We start from the raw sequence: 22036 nt of genomic DNA on the forward strand, positions 1-22036 counted from the left end.
GCTTGATCTTGTGAAGATCAGAGCTAACATCTGGATAAGAGATAAAATGTCATGGGTAGGATTAAAAGGGAGAATAATTTTTAATTAAATGCAATCTGTGCAGGAAGACAAGATTAAGGAGGGGGAATGAGAGTGTTGGAAATATCTCCATCTGGTCAGTTGTTTTAATAGGGCAGGCAGCAACCAAGGTATATTAATTCGCCAAGCACACTGCTTTAAATGCCTAATGGCCAATAGCTTCCTGGCTATTCTAAATTCACAGGGCAGTTGGTCTGTTTGTTGACACCTATTCTGTTCACGCTCTCTACATGAATTATTAGTATAGATTTCGGTTTAGGAAGTGGAAGCATTTCTTTTTTAAAAAAGAAAAAAGAAACTTTGGACGGCGATTAAGAAACGGTTTAAAAACAAAATTCGTAATATTGTGGTGAATGTGTATAATTCCATGATGCATATTAGAAATGCTTCCATGAATATAATTTTGGGTGCTCTCTGCAAAACAAGGGTTAGACAGCTGAGAAAGGTTCAACAAAATACTGGTAGATCAAGAATTTTTAGAAGCATCTTGACACGAGATGCCACCTAGCCATCTTCTATGGTGCCATTGATCTCCTGCAGTGGTAGTCAACCTGGTGGTCCCTACCACCCACTAGTGGGCGTTCCAGCTTTCGTGGTGGGCAGTGGGGGTTTTGTCCCCTACTTTATAAATCACCAATACCGTGGAACCGGTGGGCGGTTAGAGAAAACTTTACTACTAACAGAGATTTTAAAAAGTGGGCAGTAGGTATAAAAAGGTTGACTACCCTTGTCCTACGGCAAGGGCCCCAATCATTACCAATCTCCGGCCCATTATGAACCAAGCCACACAAGCAAGCAAAGCGTCATCTAATGTGGGAAGCTCCCCTTCCTAGAAGAATGAAATATTTGGAGAAATATTAAAAAGGAAAGATATTATATTTCCCCAAAGTGAGAAATGGAGAAACGTGCTCTTAAATCATGATCATCCTGCGGGGCCTCACCCCGAACTGCAGCGTTGGGAAAGGAGAGCGAACCAGAGCGGCTTCGTTCTCTTTTTCAAGCATCCCACTGCCACTCGAACGCAGCGGCGGTGGGATATTTGAAAAAGAGAACAAAGCCGCTCTGGTTTGCTCTCCTTTCCCAATGCTATGTTTGGGGCAAGGCCCCCCAGGATCACCCCATTGAGCCCCTTGCACCGGAGCGTGCAAGTCAATGGGGTGATCCTGCGGGGGCCTTGCCTTGAACGTGGCAGTGGTGGCGGGATTTTTTCTCACCCCTGAATTGTGCCCTGCGAGGGACCTCCAGCACCCCCCTGCCGCCTCTTAGCGCTCCCCTACCAGCCACTTTGCCTCTTAGCACCCCCCTAAGGCATCTCAACTGCCCCCCAGGGGGCGGTACTGCCCACTTTGGGAACCATTGCTTTAGCCGTTTCAAAAATTTCCACCAAATTATAATTTTCGATCTGGCTGAAAGTGAGACATCGTTATACAATATTGGAAATAATCAGTATGATTCTCTTTATTAAGAGGTTAGATTCATTTAAGCCATGTTAACTTTTGTTTTGGCCCCATTTACTCTTTAAGGTGAGTCTCTTGGCATAATCCCAGATTGGTTGTGGGTTGTGATAGGAAAGAGGAGAGCAACCTATGCCTCACTTTTGCAGTATGTTTGCTTTGATGGTAGATACTTAATTTGAATTGACTTTGGCATCTGTTATTTCTCCATTCAGAAGTATTTCTTCTCCACAAAGTTTTAATCTGGAGCATGAGCCCATCTCTCTCTAAGCACAATTCTCTCTGTTTCTCTCTCTCTCATTACCTCTCTCTCTCTCTCTTTGATCTTTCTGTCTGTCTGTCTAGCTATCTAGTTATATCTATCTGCTATCTCTGTCATTATTTCTCTCTGTGTGTCTTTGATTTATCGCTATCATCTATCTATCAATCATCATCTATCTCTAGCTATCTAAAATATTTATACAAATACCCATCACACCGAACTCTGGACATTTTATCAATAAATAAAATGATATTACATAAATATATTAAAACCGCAAACATTAAAAGCCTAGCACAAAAGTTAAACTTCTGAGATAATGTTTCTCTTAAATTCTTCTCACTCGCCTCATCCTATCTCAGATCTTGGGTGAAACACCGGATCTTTGGTGCTTTTCAGAAAGTTATGAGGGTAGAGGCTTCCAAACTCCAGGGAGAAGTATATTTCTATAGGGCAGGGGCTCTATAGCACACTTCCTGAATACCACCATGTGGCAATATTTAGGGGAAGAAATTAGGAGTGTGCCTACCCTGCCAAAGGTGGTAGGATGCATAGATGTCCTTAAGGAGAGATGGTCCTAAAGATAACCTGGACCTGTGCCACATAGGACTTTAAAGGTGATAACCAGTAATTTGAATTGCACCTGGAAGGAAACTGGGAGCCAGTGCAGCTCACACAACAGAGGTGTGGCATGGATAAACCTAGGAGCACCCATCATTGCACATGCCGCCACATTTTGGATCAGTTGTAGCTTCTGGATGGTCTTCAAGGACAGCCCCATGTACAATGAATTGTGTAGTATAGAACGGAATTCTTTATTGGCCAAGTGTGACTGGACACACAAGGAATTTGTCTTGGTGCATAGGCTCTCAGTGTACATTAAAGAAAAGACAAATTTGTCAAGAGTCAAGAACAGTGGTGGGATTCAGCCAGTTCACACCAGTTCGGGAGAACTGGCTATTAACTTTCTGAGCAATTTGGTGAACTGGTTGTTGCAAGAAATCATTAGGGCAGAGACCTGGTTGTTAAATTATTTGAATCTCACCACTGGTCAAGAATCATAAAGTACAACACTTAATATAGTCATAGGGCACAATAAGCAATCAAATCATACTAGGAAACAGTCAATATAAATCATAAGGATACAAGCGACAAAGTTACAGTCATACAGTCACAAGTGGGAGGGGATGGGTGATAAGGAGTGATGAGAAGATTAATAGTAGTGCAGACTTAGTAAATAGTTGGACAGTGTTGAGGGAATTCTTTTTTTTTCTGTATCAGGTTAATAGATTTATTGTGGCTTTGAGCATCAAAGAATATTTGAGGTAACTACTAGCCTTTGTCAGATATCTCCCTGGAATTTTAAGAGCTCAGTTGCAATGAGGAATTCTTGGTTACATATGCACTCAGTGGTACTTGGGAGGACAAACTCTTAAAAAGAAGATGTGTGCATGATGTATACCTGTGAATCAGGGCAAGAACCCCCTGCTTCTAAAGAATTCTTAGTAGTACTCACCCAGAGAGATATCTGGAAATCCTACAGATCACATGGCTGAATCCAGATTTAGAGGAGCATCACACAAAAAGCAGATTTTTTTTCCTGTTTGCTAAGGGAGTTTTGCATGCATTAATAAAGAAAGGCCTGTCAAAATACTTTTAAAAAGTTTAATGGTTGTCCAGTATGGGCTATGCAATCTTCTAGGACCTAGAACTAGATGGCAAAGTATTATTCAGTGACCGTGTCTTCAGACAGCAGAAGGCTCATGTGGAAAGACAGATGCTTATTCATGTCAACTGCATCCTTTCCATTTTCAAAATTATCCTAATATTGCTACAGAGTACATTATTCTGAAGAACCTTCCTGTGCTGTCAGATGGAGATACTTGAATAAAGGTCTTCTATTTGTTTCTTGAAGTATTCTCTCAGCTCTGGTCACCTGGCTTTTAATGTCGGTGTCAACAAACCATTTTGTACTGAGAACATTTTGGAGTGGATGGAAACTGCTTTAACCTGTTCAAATGAATGAAGTCCACTTTCTTTTTCTAATTGCACTATATCTTCCATTATAGCATGTTTCAGTTCCTCATTGCTGCAAAGATCTTGAAAAGTTCCATGAAAGCCCCTTTTCTTGGCCCAGCCTGGCATGACTTCAGCATCTGGTACAACTATCCCACTAGAAAGGCCTGTAAGCTATCTCCATGCACATATATTTGGGAGACAGGTTCACTACGAATGTAGATATTTTCAGTTTTTTCTGGTGCAATGTATTCTCCCTGAACCAATTTAAATATATGTTTTTTTTCTATCGATGATTTTGAGCGTTCCATTAGACAGCCACTTTCCAATGTCCCCTGTATGAAGCCAACCATCCTTGTCCAAGGCTTCAGCTGTTCTCTCTTTATCTTTTAAGTAGCCTTTGAAAACATTGGGACCTTTGACACAGATCTCTCCCTCTCCTTTGGAAGAAAAGTAATTCAATTCTTCAACATCCACCAATTTAATAAAATTACAAGGCAGAGGTGCTCCAACGTGGCCTGATGTCCAATCTCCCGGAGTGGTGAAGGAACACCCAGCTGTACACTCTGTTTGACAGTGTTGAGGGAATTCTCAATACTGTTGTTCTGGTGTGCAGTGCTCTATAGCATCATTTTGGGGGTAGGAGTTGAAACAGTTTATAGTCCGGAATGTGAGGGGTCTGTAAATATTTTCACAGCCCTCTTTTTGACTCGTGCAGTATACAGGTCCTCGAAAGAAGGCAGGTTGGTAACAATTGTTTTTTTCTGCAGTTCTAATTTTCCGTTGAAGTCTGTGTCTGTCCTGTTGGGTTGCAGAACCAAACCAGTCAGTTATAGAGGTGCAGATGACAGACTCAATAATTCCTCTGTAGAACTGTATCAGCAGCTCTTTGGGCAGTTTGAGCTTTCTGAGTTGGCGCAGAAAGAACATTCTTTGTTGTGCTTTTTTGATGACGTTTTTGATGTTAGGTGTCCATTATAGGTCATAATAGAACCTAGAAATTTGAAGTTCTCTACCGTTGATACTGTGTTGGCTAGTTTTGTAAGAGGTGGTAGTAGTGATCCAAATGGGAAGTGACCAAGACACGGTCTTGATCTTTATGCCCTCCTCCCAATAATTTGATAAAAAAAATGCATGAGTCGATCGTATAAGATGGTAATCAGATTCAAAAGCAAGTCAATTGAAGGACGTTGGCGAAGGGTTGGCACTTGGAAAACCTTGTGGTAAACCCCTGGATAAGTTGAATCAAAGGGGAATGAAAGAAAGCGGGAAAGATCCCAAGGATTTGACCAGGCAAACGAGGGAGATGGGCACAGAACAGAAATGTACAAATGGAAGAGAGGCTGCCATCCATGTGCTGATGTGGAATAATAATCAAGTCATCCTGCTGTACAACAGAACCACAAAATGAAATTGGCTTCCACCCATTTGGGCAATATACATACTGAGAGTGCTTTATTGTGCCATTTTTAAACTCTGAACTAATGGGTACTTTGGCAACAGATCATTTAAGCCATGTTAACCTGAAGCCTGAAATCATTATTAATTCCTTTAGTACTGTAATAACGTTGATGGAGACGAACTCTTATAACATTGAAATAGTATAGTATTTAGCAGTAATTAACGTCCTCTAATTAGGAAATGTTGCCAAGTAGTTTTTCTCTGCTGGCTCCACGAGTAGTTAAGTGCAGCTGGATGAAAATTAACCACAAAGGGAACAGCTTGTGTTTTATGTGAAGTTTGCCTTTGATTCCAAAAAGATATTTATTAATATCTCTTCATTATCAGAAAGAGGCCACGGAGTTACTAATGTTAGAAAGAGAAATGAGCTCCAATACTCTAACATATAATAGGCTAACTTGATGAGGTCAGAAGTAGAAAATTCACCAACTGGTCTTGCGACCTGGTTACTCTTCCAATGCTAGGAGAATTGGAATTTAGTAGAACTATTGCTAAAGGGATGGAAACTGCTGACCCACAAATTTGGACAAAGAAGTTATGACTTTCATTTGCAGTGAAATAAGAGGTTTTGAGATGGATGGGAGATGGAGACAGTTGATGGTAGATTGCCATTTTGGGATTGGATCTCATTGGCCAGTCACACAAGCCAATCATAATTGCCCTTGTCTTTTCCAGTGTGACAAAAAGTCATGCTGTCAATAGGCTGATGGAGCCATTAAAATAGCAGCTACTAAAATGGGTTCTGTCACTGCGATAGCTGTATAGGTAATTCTCAATTTACAACCATTCATTTAGTGACCGTTCGAAGTTACAACGGCGCTGAAAAAGCGATTTAGGGCTGTTTTTCACACTTATGACAGTTGCAGTATCCCCATGGTCATGTGATCAAAATTCGGACACTTGGCAACTGGCAGGTTCTTGTGAAGGTTGCAGAGTCATCTTGCAGGATCATGCGATCAGCCTTTGTGACAGTGGTGGTAAGCTACCGGTTTGGACTGGTTCACCTGAACCGGTAGTAAAAAAAAAAGAAAAAGCCTCCACAATCAGCTGAGAGGAGAAAGAAAAGCAAGGATCAGCCCTCCCACCTGCCTCTGTGCTTTTCTCTTCTTTATCCTCTCAGCTGATCGGTGCTGCACGTTAGATGCACCTTTCCACACACCAGCAGAGACCTGCAGCGCCAGTGTTAAGTGTGTGCGTGAGTGTGCTCGATCACTGAACCAGAATTGGAACAGGTAGGATCCCACTACTGCTTTGTGACCTTCGGACACTGGGGAAGCTGGATTCATTTAACAACCGTGTTACTCGCTTAATAACTGCAGTGATTCACTTAACAACTGTGGCAAAAAAAGATTGTGTCAGAGTATATTCATGAACTGAAATAGAGCATGGTAACAATGAATAGGCATAGCAACTGTCAGCCAATGAGAACTGTTTGGAAACTGAAACTAGAAGTAGCCTAGGCGTGGCTCTATATTAAGCTCTGCAGCTCTGAAGCTATGTTGAGCTCTGAGTCTGTCTATTGAAAATGAAACTGTTTCTCTCCTCTGCTGTGTATAATGCTTGCCTGCCGAACTAAAGCGAAACCAATGTCTGTTTCTGAGCTCCTGAGTTGCTGCTGAAGCTCTGAACTTGTAACATGTCTACTTCTGTTTGAGTTTGCTCTACATTGGAGAAATCTACAACTGGCTTGTAAAATTTACTTCATATGTTTATAAAGATGTTAAATGAAGCCTCAGCCACCTGTGTTTACTTTTCTAGTGCTGAATTTACGCTGCAAAATTCTGAACAGATTGTAAAAGTGGGCAAAACTCACTGAACAATTATCTTGCTTAACGATGGAATGTCTGGGCTCAATTTTGGTCATAAGTTGAAGAATACCTGTATACACAATACCTGAGATGGAAAAATGCATTAGAGCAAGCCAAGCAAATGGCAGGATTTACAGCAATATACATACTGGCCTATGTATATTAGGAAGATTTGTATCTTTATCCATCAATTCAATAATAATTATTATCCCAAATATCAAAACAAGCCTAGATAAGCTTGTTGGAGGTGTAAATCCTCCCCGCTCACTTTGAAAAAAAGAAGGGTTATTTGATAGCATTGCCACGGGTTATTTCGATTTCTGCACGTTTTAAATATTCACAGCTAATGCTCTAAAATACATTTTTTAAGTTAAAAAACAACAACCTGCAATTTAATATATTGGATATATTTCAACAGCAGGCTGTTGGACCTTGCTAAATCTGTCTCCCCCTTCCTTAAAATCTCTGTCCCCTTACTTAATGATACCCCCATGGTGTTATGTAGGCCAGATGTGGTTTTATAATGGAGCTTGGAAAAGAAATCTATGGAATAATTAGCTGGTATTGATGTAACCAAAGAGAGCTTTTGTTAGCAGCAAAGCCTGAAATCTTGGGGAATTTCTAATGCTGTCTGGAACACTCTTCTTGGTTCATTGTGAAACTTCAGAGCATATGGTGCTTCTGCTGGTAGGTGTTATTTCAAAGTTTTCAAATCACACTACGAGAGAGTCCCTCTGGTGAGCTATTGGAATGCTTAGCAACTGTGAATTGAAAGTGACAGAAGAGAGAAAGAAGGACTTAAAAAAAAAAAAATCAAGCCAGAGATACGTTCTGTTTCTAAGAAAAGAGTACAAAATAAATCTATAAATCGAGACAGCTTTACAAGGGGAAAAGAGAGGCCAGCGTTCCAAATTGGGAGGGGTGTTTTGTGTGGAAATATTGCCTGCATTGTTTTAACTCCCTCTCCCCACCACCCACCCAATACTCCTTGTGGAGAACTCCCCTCCCCGCAAAAGTCATCTAAATGTTAAAATAAAAATATGGTCACTTTCTCATGCTGACATGGTGCCGTAAGGTGCAAATTCAAACAACTGGCAGATAAAATATGGAGTCACTTAAGATAGCTCTCAAAGGGCCAAGTGGCTTTGTGGAATGAGGAAAAAATCCTGCCTTTCCATTCCATTCGATCGGGCAGGAAATTCTTTGCTCAGATAATTTTCTCACGTGCAGAAATCAGAAGGAATCTTGAGGCACCTTTTTAGACTGATGATTTTTATTCAAAGGCATAAGCTTACAGGGCTACAGCTCCCTTCGTTGGGTGCACGGAGGGGACTTTCACTATCATTTCACCTCGTCCAGTATCTTTGGGAAGGGAAGGCAGGAAACAGAAGTGGTATTCAGCAGGTTCTGACCAGTTCCAGAGAACTGGCAGCAGAAATTTTGAGTAGTTTGGAGAACCTGCAAATACCACTTCTAACTGGCCCCGTCCCCATCTATTCTCTGCCTCCCAAGTCCCAGCTGATCGCCATACCCGCCAAGCTACACCCACAAAGCCATGCCATGCCCACCAAGCCACGCCCACAGAACCAGGAGTAAAAAAAAATTAACTCCACCAACTGTCATGAATCCACCATTTGAAGTGAATTGGGTATGGCCAGTCTATAGAAAAGAAGATAGCAGTATTCCAGTATTTGAGGAGCTGCCACAAAGAAGAGGGGGGTCAACCCAGGGGTGGGATTCTACAGGTTTGCACCTATTCACTAGAACCAGTTGTTAACATTCTAAGCAGTTCGGAGAACCGGTTGTTAGAAGAAATTACTGGCCTAGTCCTGTAAGGAAGGCAGGAAGGAAACATTCTGGTGTTGCTTACAGAAACTGCCTCTCCGTTAACCCTTATTACATTCTTGGCAGGAATAGACTTCCTGTGTCAGGAACTTCTCTGGAGTTTTTTTTCCCCTCCTTTGCTGGTATTTTGCGTGTGTGGAGTGACCATTCAAAGTTACAATGGCAATGAAAAAAGTGACTTATGACCATTTTTCACACTTATGACTGTTGTAGCATCCCCACAGTCATGAGAGGCCAGGTGAGGAGATGCGTGCCTCGATGTGAGTGATATTGAGTTGCCCACACCCAGCCAATAACATGACCACCAAGCCATGTCCACCCAGTCACATGACCTCTACAGAAGTTATGTTGATTGCGTCTATTGCTTTGCTCTGACTGAGTTGTGTAGTCCATATGTTTTTGCAGTGTAAGAGTTGCATTAATCCTGTTTTGCCAGCCTAGAGTCAACATGACTAGTTCCATCTCCCCTCACCCACTGAAATGAAAGGGGAGAGAGAAAACATTATTATAGCAAAAGCAAAGTTAGATCAATCTTAACACCCATAGAGATACCCACAGACAGGCAGAAGGCTTTGGACCTGGAAGGCAATTTACCATTTTGCACACATACACCTTCATTTAATCTCCATTAGCACTGCGCACTGTAAGCTTTTAAGAAAAAAAAAATCTGAATTAGTTTGCTACGCTTTCCTTTTTATGAAGCTAATTTGGAACTAATTCTCATGCAATAATTAAATTTTCAAGTTAAAATGGAACTGAAAGTCGAAAACAAAACAAAATAACTTGATTGCAATGAAAACACTCAGACAGAGTAAAAAAAAAGTCATTCACCACGCAGTATTGGCAAAACACATCAACAGCTAATTCTAGAAACTAGGCATCTAATCTAGTCTTTTCTGGAGAAGAGCTTTGGAGCTACAACCAATAGGAGACTATTTCTCAATATAATCAGCATATTGTTGCTATTCATGTCAGTCATGCCAGTCATGTCTACCAAGTCATTAACACAGGTAGCTCTTGACTTATGACCACAATTGATTTCCATTGCTAAGCAACATGGTTGTTAAGTGAGTTTTGCCCCATTTTATGACCTTTTCTTCCACAGTTCTAAGCAAAGCACTGCAGTTGTTAAGTGAATCATGTGGCCATTAAGCAAATCTGGCTTCCTTCCCATTGACTTTGTTTGTTGGAAACCAGCTGGGAAGTTTACCACAGGGTGGTGCAACTCTCATAAATATATGCTGGTTACCAAGAGACTGAAATTTTGATCACATGACCATGGGGATGCTGCAACAATTCTAAGTGTGAAAACGGGTTATAAGTCACTTTTTTCCAGTGCCGTTGTAACTTTGAGTTGTCACTAAACACATAGTTGTAATTCGAGGACTACCTGTAGTAAGCTTAATTGTAAAAATTAGCATTTGCAGGTTTCATTGACCAACAAATATTCCCAAAGTAAGCTTTATGTTACAACCTTGCTGATGTAGTTAGGCTTAGATGGTTTCTAAAACAAATATACTTGTTTTGTATATCAGAGGTTGGTAGCCTTAGGCCATTCGTGCTGGATTCCAACTTCCCTCAGCTTCAGGAATAAAGTATGCTGTAGTCCAACTTTTTTCTAATGAACCGTGGTGGCGCAGTGGTTAGAATGCAGTATTGCAGGCTAATTCTGCCCACTGCCAAGAGTTCAATCTTGACCGGCTCATGGTTGACTCAGACTTCCATCCTTCCGAGGTCAGTAAAATGAAGACCCAGATACCTCTCATTCAGTTCCAGCCGGCACCATCAAACACAAGTATTATTCATCGATTATCATTAACTATCCTTAGGCATGAAAACCAGGCTGGGTGACTTTGGACCGGTTACTCTTCTTAACCTAACTCACTTCACAGGGTTGTTGTGCAGAAAAGAGGAGAAGGAAGATGTGTTGGGTATCTTTGTCACCATGAGTTATTTATAAAAAATAATAAAGGCGGGATACAAATAAATGAATAAATTATGGTAGTCAGAGTGTAAACACCTGGAGGTTTCTGAGTTGTTTCACCTTTGAAACTAACTTTATTTTTCACATTTCTAAGTGAATCTATACCTTTATCTTTTTCCCAATTTTGTTTTTTCCGCAATCTATAATTTTCCCCCTCAAGTTCTCTAGATCTAAAAGTATGCTAGGTATAGTACATTGGACAAAAATATTTTTTTAAATTAACACAACATGCTGAATTTATTTCTCTGTAAATTTCTTTAAAGAATGCATTTTTGCTTACAGTTTTATCTGTGTACAATTTTGCGAGTAATATCCCACAATTGTTTTAATTATTGCACGTGGAGTCCTTATTTTAATTCCTGCAAAGTTTCATTTCATGTGCAGCTATTCATTGATTTACGACCACACTTGGGACCGGAATGTGGGTCATAAATCATTGCAGTCATAAATTGAGTCACTCTATTTTACAATAATTTTTCTGGTCGGCGTTAAACAAATCCAGCTTTCCCAGTGGCCGCTTTTTGCTAGTTTGTGCCCTATATTGGCAAAAAAAGGTTTGGAATTGTGATCACATGATTGCAAGATGCTGCATCTGGTTCTAAATGTGAGTCAATTTCCAAACACCTAAATTGTGACCATATGGCTGCGAGGGGGATGGGACAGTCGTAAGTGTGAGTAAAAATCATAACTCCCTTTTTCCGAGGCCATCATAAAACTTTGAGACATTGTTAAATAAATGGCCATAAGTTGAAGTCTACCTGTATTTGTTCAAAAATGTAGAATTAGATCGTTATGTATTTCAGTGCTAACTAAACTCATTTCTAATTAGTCCTCTGTCCACCAAGCCCATTTTCCTGGCAGCAGTCCTGTTAAATGAGTTAGCCCAAGAGATGCTTCGTCTAAAATGGGAGTGCCAACACTGGAAGCTTTTAAGAAGAGATTGGACAACCATTTGTTTGAAATGGTATAGGCAGGTTTGGGGTTAGCCTGGTTCAGACTGGTTCAGGTGAATCCCTTGTTCTGACGATCAGCTAGCTCTGAACTAGTTTGCTCTGACAAGCATGTGGTCCCGTCCGTCCGCCCCTGCTGTTTCCTGTGCTTTATGTCTTTTTGTTAGAGCACAGCTGATTCGCGTGGCAGAGCAGTTTGCCGCGCCTCAGCTGTTTTCTTCAGCTGCAACTGAAGGTAAGTATTAGCTTTTTTAAACGTGGAGCATACATGCTGAGTACATGTTTGGTCTGTGCGTGTGCAAAGTACGCACTCACCAAACCGGTTGTTATACCGGTTGAATTGCACCCCTGGGTATAGGGCAGCAGTCCCCAAACTTTCTGGGTTGGCGGCCTGACATGGGGGGGAGAGGGGATTGTTTTGTGCAAGGGGCAGGGGCGCACGCACGTGTACAGTTCATTTGTGTGAGCGGTGGGCGCATCTGCATGTTGCTCATGTGAGTGGGACTGCGAGCGAGTGTACGCCAGCCCGCCACTCACATGTCCCAGATGCAAATAGGCCACGGTCCAGAAGTGGGGCGCAGTCCACAGGTTGGGGACCCCTGGTGTAGGTTTTCCTACTTCAGCAAGGGGTTGGACTAGGAGACCTCTAAGTTCCCGTCCAACTCTGTTATTCTGTTAAAATCAGCCATTAAATCTTCCCTTCTAAAAATGGCTTCAAATTCACTCCTTAATCTCTGTTGATATTACATCACTTCGTACAAATCAGCTTTTCTCATGCAACTCAATGGGTTTTGGGAGGGTTGGAGTGATGGGGGTGGCTTTATTCTTTTTAACATTACAAGTAGAGCACAGAACTAAATCAGACCTGGAGTAGATCTTTTAAGAAACGTCTTCACAGGTCAGGAGTTCAGGTGAGACTTTGGAATAACTACATAACTCCCTCTCTGGTTTGCCTTCTTTATAAAACTTCTTCTGCCTCCATCTCACCTCCTTTCTGCCTTCATTCCAGACATAGAGCTTTGATGGCAGCTGTGCCATTTTAAAGTTTTATCTCTACTGTAATTAAGAAATGGAATATTCAGCAATAGTTAAATTTTCACATACGCCAGCTGTATCTACAAAGGAATTGCTATTTCAGAAGCACAGGTCCTCTTCCCTCCCCCATTTCTGCAAAGTCTGATGATTGCTTCAGATTTATTTCTTCAGTTTTTATTAAAGGTAAGCTTGTTGGTTCCCATATGTAATTTGTAGTCCTTGATTTTTTTTGAAAAAAATTCCTTACTGGATGGAACGTCAGTTTTCTCTTATACTATTCCGTTTAGCAATTGCTGGAACACAGAATAATAGAGTTGGAAAGGACCTCGGAGGTCTTCTAGTCCATCCCCTGATCAAGTAGCAGACCCTATACCTGTGATGGTGAATCTATGGCACGCATGCCACAAGTGGCATGCAGAGCCATTGGTACAGGCACGTGAGCCCCAGCCAAAAGTACCTGCAGTGCGCATGTATGCGCCTCCCAGCTGATTTTTGGCCCAGTTGAGGCCGTTTTCACTCTCCCAGAGGCTCGAGGAAAGCCTCTGCAACCTCAGGAGACTGAAAAATGGGCCATCTGGAAATACCGGAAGTGCCGAAATGGGCCCGTTTTCAGCCTCCAGAGACTCCAGAGGCTTTCCTCGAGCCTCTGGGAGGGTGAAAACAGCCTCCCCTGGGTTCCAGAGGCCCTCCAGAGGCTGAAAATGGGCACTTCCAGTATTTCTGGAAGGCCCGTTTCCAGCCTCCTGGGGCTGCAGAGGCTTCTCTTGAGCCTCCGGGAGGGCGAAAACGACCTCAAATGGGCTGAAAATCAGCTGGGAGGCATACACATGCGCAGTGCAGGCAAGGGGGGCAGGGTAGGGATGTTGCACGCACATGCGCAGGGGAGGCAGAGCACATTGCATTGTGGGTGTCAGCGCACGCATGCTTTCAGCACACCACAACAAAAAGGTTCGCCATCACTGCCCTATGCCATTTCAGAGAATGGTTGTCCAGTCTCTTTTTGAAAGCCTCCAGTGATGGAGTACCTACAATGTCTTGAGGCGAGCTATTCTATTGGTTGATTACTCTCGCCGTTAGGGTTATGACTTATGGTCATAAGTCACTTTTTTCAGTCCTGTTGTAACCTCAAATGGTCACTAAATGAACTATTGCAAGTTGAGGACTACCTTTTATGCTAATTTGAGACTGATTAGTGGCACATTGAGTGAGAACTCCGAATGGATGCTTGCTACTCATGCTATTCTCAGGAGTCTTTTCCAATCCTCCCAAATGTAAGTACTTCAAAAGTGTCAATATTATTTGCTGCTTCTTCATAGTCCAAGAATGATTTCACTTGCCTCCTTTTCTGATACTTCTTAACCATCTTTGCGTTTTCCTGAATATCTCAAATGCAGCATTTGGGGCCATGCTTCCCAACAAGAGCATTACAACATTGTGGTTTGTTTGACTGTGTCAGAGTTTTCAGCACATCCGACCAGCACACAAGTAAATAATTCTGCAGGATTCACCTACATAATAAACTTCTTTATATACAATACCATACAGCAGAAGTCAGCATACAAAATCAGGAACACAGAAGCAATATTCACAGAAGCAAGACATTACAGAGGCAAAGATCTACTTTACACCAAGGTTATTTACATCAAGACAAATTCCTTGTGGGTCCAATCTATTCTATTCTATTCTATTCTATTCTATTCTATTCTATTCTATTCTATTCTATTCTACAGAGGCAAAGATCCAAGGATAAACCAACTCTTTTATACAGTTCAGCAAGTCTAAGCCACGCCAAGACTCCAAACTCTTATGGCCCCATACAAACAAATACTATGTTTCAGTTTCCAAACAATCCCCATTGGCTGACCTGTTGCCATGTCTAATGCAAACAGTCCCCATTGGCTGACCTGTTACCATGGCTAATGCAAACAGTCCCCATTGGCTGACCTGCTACCATGTCTAATCCAAACATTCCCTATTGGCTGACCTGCTACCATGGCTAATGCAAACAATCCCCATTGGCTGACCTGTTGCCATGTCTAATCCAAACAGTCCCCATTGGCTGACCTGTTACCATGGCTAATGCAAACAGTCCCCATTGGCTGACCTGCTACCATGTCTAATCCAAACATTCCCTATTGGCTGACCTGCTACCATGGCTAATGCAAACAGTCCCCATTGGCTGACCTGTTACCATGTCTAATCCAAACATTCCCTATTGGCTGACCTATTACCATGTCTAATCCAAACATTCCCCATTGGCTGATCTGCTACCATGTCTAATGCAAACAGTCCCCATTGGCTGACCTGTTACCATATCTATTCCAGATCATAATTACTTATATACTGACAGACGGTGACTTAGCAGATAGTTTAAATATTCACCGTTGTGTTTTTAGATCTTGCCTTGCATCTTTGTGCGTGATGTGAACATTGTCAAATGTTGCGTATTCAACACAACAAGAGTGATGTGCAGATCCAGACCAATAGGCTACAACCTCCAACCTCTTTAGAATTTAGCTGTTTCCCAATAATTGTTTTTTCTTATTCCCTGGGACTAACATGCCTCCCTTAAGTGAAGAGAAAAGTGGACACAGGAGAGCTAAATATGTACTTTCTGATACTTTTTTTTATTCCATATATATGAAGAAATAGGTTGAGGTATGGGTTGCTGTTGTTTTTAATAAAATCATTGGGGTCTTGGTAACCAAGGCAACCTTTTTTGGGTGGGGGTTGCCTCGAGCCACATTTTTGGATGCCTGTCTATTGCAATGCCAGTAAATGTAGATGAAGAGGCTTCTTGTTATGAAAGGCAATTAGCACTTGAAAGAAAAGAACAGATTTAAATAAATTGGGGGGAGAGAGAGAGAAAATTGAGTGGTCTGCTTCTAAAAAATGAACTAGGTACTTTTTGTGGGCGGGGAGGAAAACAGATGCCATGGTTTTAGTGTCGACTTGCAATGAGTCAAATTTCAACTAAATATAATTTGACTCCAAAGAAACAAACCTAGGATTAATCTAGGGCAGAGCAAAGCAGTAGAGTAAAGGGAGAGATTCTCTGGAAGAGCAACTGTGGCATGCAAAGCTCTACTAACTGGCTGAAGCTGTGGCGAAAAGGTCCTTTTTATTTTTATTTTCCTATTTATCTTCTTATTAAATTTTATATCACCCATTCCCCCTATTCACTAACTCTTTACAGCTTACACATCTTAGAAGCACAAGGTAACATAATGAAAGCATTAAAAATATTCAGTATTACTGTCCAGCACAAGGGCAATTAGGAGATCCACGCAGTTCACATGGTTTGTTGCAAGCTGAAGTTCTCTACAAGAATCTGACCTACTAATGTTCAAAGCAAATTGACGGTAGATAGGAGTAGAAGGAATTCAAGGTGAGATCTCTTGTGGGTGCGAAGAGACTCATGACTGGTGACATGTTTGACCCTTCCCTCAGGCTCAGCCTGATCATCATCTACAATTGTAATTCAAACATTAACGATTAAGAAGATTAGATAAAACTGACCAATTCATGGAGTGGATGTGGGATTGTCTCCTAATCTCCTAATCACCTCCAAAATGTGATGCCCCCATTAGGCCACAATCCATCTGGCAGAGACAGGTTTTAAGGCCCCTTTGGACGGCCAAAAGGGTGGGGGCAGGTCTCACCTTGAGGAACATAATGTTCCAAAGGGCAGAAGCCATGGCAGAGAAGGCTTTCTCCTGGACCTGCCAGTCAAAATTCCTTGGATGATGGAGTTTGCCTCATACCTCTTCTTTATTTGCTTCATCTTCTTTTCTGTTATTGGCCAGAATAGCAGGAGATTAATATCCAAAGCTGGCCTACTCCTAAAGCATCTTGAAAACTAACATGAAATTCATATCATTGGGATTAGACAGAGCTTCTATTACATTATCACTACCAGAATTTTAACTTTTACCCTTACACTGTGGAGCCCCCTGCCCATGTCATGTTCCAGTTGTGTAGTGTTCTTTGGCACCACTGATATCCAGGGGTGGGATTCAAAATGTTTAACAACCGGTTCTGTGGGTGTGGCTTAGGTGGTAGGCATGGCTTGGTGGTCATGTGACCGGGTGGACATGGCTTGATGATCATGTTATTGGCTGGGTGTAGCCAACTCAATATCACTCACATTGAGGCACGCATCTCCTCGCCTGGCCTCTCATGACTGTGGGGATGCTGCAACAGTCATAAGTGTGAAAAATGGTCATGTCAGTTTTTGCAGTGCCATTGTAACTTTAAATGGTCACTCCACACATGCAAAGTACCAGCAAAGGAGGGGGAAAAAACTCCAGAGATGTTCCTGAGACAGGAAGTCTAGTCCTGCCAAGAATGTAATAAGGGTTAACGGAGAGGCAGTTTCTGTAAGCAACACCAGAATGTTTCCTTCCTGCCTTCCTTACAGGATTAGGCCAGTAATTTCTTCTAACAACCAGTTCTCCGAACTGCTTAGAATGTTAACAGCCGGTTCTAGAGAATAGGTGCGAACTGGTAGAAACTCACCCCTGCTGATATCCCTCTGACACCAACAGAATGCCACTGGCAATTCAGCAGCAGTGGCATTTTGGGTTTTCTACTCAAGGCTAAGGATCACATCTGGCTGAAATCATCTAAGTTTAGAAGCTAAGCACAGTTGGGCCTAGTTAGTGCTTGGACAGAGAACTCTCTGGGAAGCTCAGGGCTGTAATCTAGTTTGGGAAGTGGAGGAAGTATTGTGGAAGAAGTCAACAGCAACATACTTCATTGTTCTTGACAAGAGAGTCATTTGGAGGAGTCCATGCAGTCCCCAGAAGTCACATTTTCCTTAGAGCATCTGTATAAGGCAGTGTTTCTCAAACTTGGTAACTTTAAGATGGGTGGACTCCTTCAATGATGGGCTGGGGAATTCTGGGAGTTGAAGTCCACACATCTCAAAAAATTGCTAAGTTTGAAAGCATTCTTCTACTGCACCTTTTAATAAGCACCTGCCCAAGCATGATGTCTAGGATACTTCTGCGAATGGAATCTTCAGTTAAAGCTGAGCAAATATCTGCTTTTCTTCTTAAACACTGAGATTATCATAATTCATTGTAACAAATTGTTTTAGAGATGCAGATCAGATCAGATTAGCATCCGCTTTGTATGATTCCAAAAGGGACAAAAAGAGACAGCGGGATCTACATAGGCAAAGGGAACAGTGTTGGTCAGGATGCCATTTTCCTGCTCCCTCCCTTCTATACAAGCCATTCCATCTTCTCCGAAATAGTATACAGTTGTGGAATCCTGCTGAAGGAGTTAGAGGAAATATGGATGAATCAGAATAACTGAAATAATAGAATTGGAAGGGATCTTGGAGGTCATCTAGTCCAACACCCTGCTCAAGCAGGAAACCCTATAACCGTTTAAGAGAAATGGTTGTCCAACCTCTTCTTAAATACCTACAGTGATGGAGCACCCACAACTTTGGGACCCGTTCCACTGATTAATTGTTCTCATTGTCAGGAAATTTCTCCTTAATTCTAGGTTGGATCTCTCTTTGAAAAGTTCGGGAGGCTGTGAGTTCGATCCTAGGTAGAGGCTAATATTTGGAATAGACTCTCCTGCTCAAGCAGGGGTTTGGACTAGATGACCTTCAAGGTCCCTTCCATTATTCTATGATTTCTTGCCCTACCCTCAGGTACTTAGGTTGACCTTCTCTTCTTTGTGTCTCATCTATTGGAAGTCTGCTATCATGTCACCCCTAAGGCTTCTGTTTGTTAGACTAGACATGCCCAGTTCTTTCATCTTATGCTTCAGCCTCCAGCCCCCTTATCATCTTTGTTGCTCTTCTCTGCACTCTCCTGAAAAGCTACCTCAGCTAATTACAGCATAAATATACTGAAAAGTACCTCAACGTCTTTTTTGGTATCACGGTGATCAGAACTGGACACCGTATTCCAAATATTGTCTTAAATATTTGTTTACGATTCTTCGTCAATCAAGCAAACCATTTTTCCTGTGTGATGTTCCAGTCAGGGAACTGCTTTGCTTCTTTTCTTGAAACTCCCTTCTGTTTCTTCAAAGTATCTTGGGCTTTTTCTTCTCCTTCTCTTCCTGACATAATCTCTGAGGTTTTATTCATGCTCACTTCACTGGGTGAAAGAAAGCTCGCTGTTAAGAAGAATTGCTTTCAGAAAATAATTCTGCTAGCTCTCCTTTTGTTTCCAGGGATAAATAAGCTGCCTCAATTGGTTACAGCACCTAGCCAATCTTTTTTGGCTTTACGAAGCTAAGCAGAGCTTGGCTGGTGTTTGGATGGGATTCCACTTCAAAATTCCAAGGTCATTGGTGAGATTGGGTAGCCTGAAGAAGCTTGAAAGACACTGCAAACTACTTCCGTGTTCTTGCCAAGAGAACTGCACAGATGTGCCCTCAGACTCATCAGGACTTATCTTTGACTTAAAAGAGATCTTTTAAAGGTTATCCTCAGCATAATTGTAAACCATAATTAGTGAATTGCCTGCCTATTGAAGTAATCTCTGGAGGCTCTTTTATAGGTCTCCAAGCCTGTGAGATACGTCTGGCTGGAATAACAGAAAAGACTATTTCAATGGGAGGCAGGGGAACATATGTTTCCAGATGTTAATGAACTACAAGATTGAGGTGTTCTTGATAGATATTCTTTGCCTATGGCTAGGGATATAGGAACTTACAATTCAGTAACACTTGGAGAACCCATATGTCCTCTACCATCAGCTAGGCTTTGGGTGAGCTAATTTTTTTTAAAAAAATGATATCTTCATTAATTATATGTTAAAAGTGAGTGAAAAATCAAACAAAAGGATGTTTTAGGAAGAGGCTGACTCTAAAAGTGTTGGAAGAAATGTGCGTTTGGGTTTAGTTCCAAGTGGGGAGAAAGACACATGGAGGTTGATTGGAAAGATGGTTTAATGGTCAAGCACATGTGATTCTGAGTAGCTGACCACATAGAGCGGAGAGTCAGGGTTATTTATACCCTCTCTTGGGCTTTGAATTGAGCTTCCTGTTCCTGTGGCAAGGGCATGTATTCTATTGGCTGTCAGACTCCCAGGGGGCTATGCAGGGGTCACAGCTGAGGTTGTCTGAATTAAGGTTGGTTAAACCTTGCTGGGTGATGTAATGTCCCCAGGTGATTTCGCAATGCAGTGAGCCCTGCTGTTATATGGGGTAGAGGGCTAATCCTATTATGTCCTGTGGGTCATGTCTTCATCCCATCATCCTGGAGGTGAAGGTCTAATTGTCTTGTGGATAGGCTGGCCCAGTCTTAATGTGCCCCAAATCTCTGCTGGGGGGCAGAGCGCTGCAGGGACCTGCTCTTTGTCTTGAAAAACATGTTTCTCCTTTTCTCATCCAGGGAAATATAATATTCTGCTTTTAAAAAAAATATTCCTCAAAATATTTTATTCTTCTAGGAGCGGGGTAAGTGCTAACGTTCTACATAAATTTAATCTAAAGTTGTATCCTCATTGTGTTCTGCAATTTCAGTTGCACTTGTGGCATTGAATCTGCTACAGTGTGAAATGACTAGTGGTGCTATTAATTATTAAATTATGAATTAAACTCTAAGCTGCAAGCAGGGTATTTGTGTGTGTGTGTGTGTGTGTGTGTGAGAGAGAGAGAGAGAGAGAGAGAGAGAGAGAGAGAGAGAGAGAGAGAGAGAGAGAGAAATCCTGGTTTGATCCACACTTCTCAAACCCTTCCAGTTTAGGATGGTTCTGCTACCAAGCTTCATCTGAACTACACTGTACACCTTTAGTAGACTTTTTCGAAAGCATCCCACATAAAGTGGTGGGTGCTTATTTATTGTTAAGAGTTACGATCTTTCTAAACCCATAATGTCTGTGCTGTCAAAGTTGGTTCTTCCTCCAAATGCCTTCCTCCCTCAGTGGGTGTGACTTGCATTAATAGCTTTCCAGAATAGAGTTAATGTTTGTAAGTTTCCACTCTTGTGTGCCTATGGCTAATCATGTACCTAGCAGATGGCACTTATGTTTCCTAATGCAATGACTTGTATTTGTGCAGTTGTCATAATTAAATAATGGCTCCCTACACCCACTCATGGAACAACAGTCCAGAGATGTAATTCTGAAGGAAATGAAAATGAATAGTTCTTGTGTTTGTCCAAGGAATCTAACATACTGAAGAAATATTCTATACAAATGAACAGAATCTCATCTCTTTCTTGTTTCTTAGTTTACAGTCAAGGTTTTCCTCCATCCCTCCCCTCCTTCCCATTAAAAAAAATCTTAAGTGGTATGAAAACATTTTAAATAGATGAGCTCCATAAAAGAAAACCTGAAGCAAGTTGCTGTTTGTTGGGCTCCAGATCGGAAAAACAGCCTTATGTTCAAGCTTTGTGATACAAGAGTTTCCCAAAGTTGAAACGCAATATAGATTTTGTACCAAAGAATCTATGAAGCAGAGAGAGAAAGCATCACCTTATATTTCATTTATACCCTGAATAAAGGATTTTTTGGTGACAGAAAACAGTCACAAGGCAATCAGAGATTACTTTTGATTCTCAAATTAATCATTGGGCTTTTTCTCTGAGAGATAATCTGAATCACCTTCTGTGGAGTTTTGGATTCAGAAAAGAATCTAAACAATTTGGGTAGATGTAGAGAAGTGATATCCTCTTTCTCCATCCTAGTTTACCTTACTTTAAAGCAGGGGTACCAAACTCAATTTCATTGAGGGCCACATCAGGGTAGTGTTTGACCATGGGTGGGCATGGGAGGTGGCCAGAGGCATAATCAGCATGATGTCATTTGTGTCAGGGGTGCCTGTGGCGGCCCGAGCACTCTACCAGCGAAAACGGGCTCCCGAGCTCGATTTTCAGCTGTGGTGGCCTCCTGCAACCCTCTGCCAGCGAAAACGGAGTTCGAGAGGGGCCCCACTGTTTTCATTAGCAGAGGCACTGTGGGCCAGTCCTTTGCTATTTCCGGGGCAGCCCTGTGGTACAGATCTAAGCACCTTGGGGGGCTGGATATGGCCCCAGGGCCTTGAGTTTGACACCCCTGCTTTAAAGTAACTTTTATCAAGCTTTCTTTATTTTTCTGGGGAAATGAGGAGGCACATAATCCAGAAAGGACAATTTGGGGAGATAAGATAAAGGAAGGATGGCTTTCACTTTT

At 41.8% G+C, this 22036-nt stretch overlaps 1 pseudogene; it reads right to left on the bottom strand.

Annotated features, from left to right (window-relative positions):
* Window positions 1-3451: 3451 nt before the first annotated feature.
* Window positions 3452-22036, bottom strand: part of LOC113437921 (long-chain-fatty-acid--CoA ligase 6 pseudogene) — a 56086-nt pseudogene continuing 37501 nt past the window's right edge.

This window comes from Pseudonaja textilis, chromosome 5, assembly GCF_049901715.1.
Source record: "Pseudonaja textilis isolate UNSWEBS1 chromosome 5, rPseTex1.2, whole genome shotgun sequence".
Taxonomy (NCBI): Eukaryota; Metazoa; Chordata; class Lepidosauria; order Squamata; family Elapidae; genus Pseudonaja; species Pseudonaja textilis.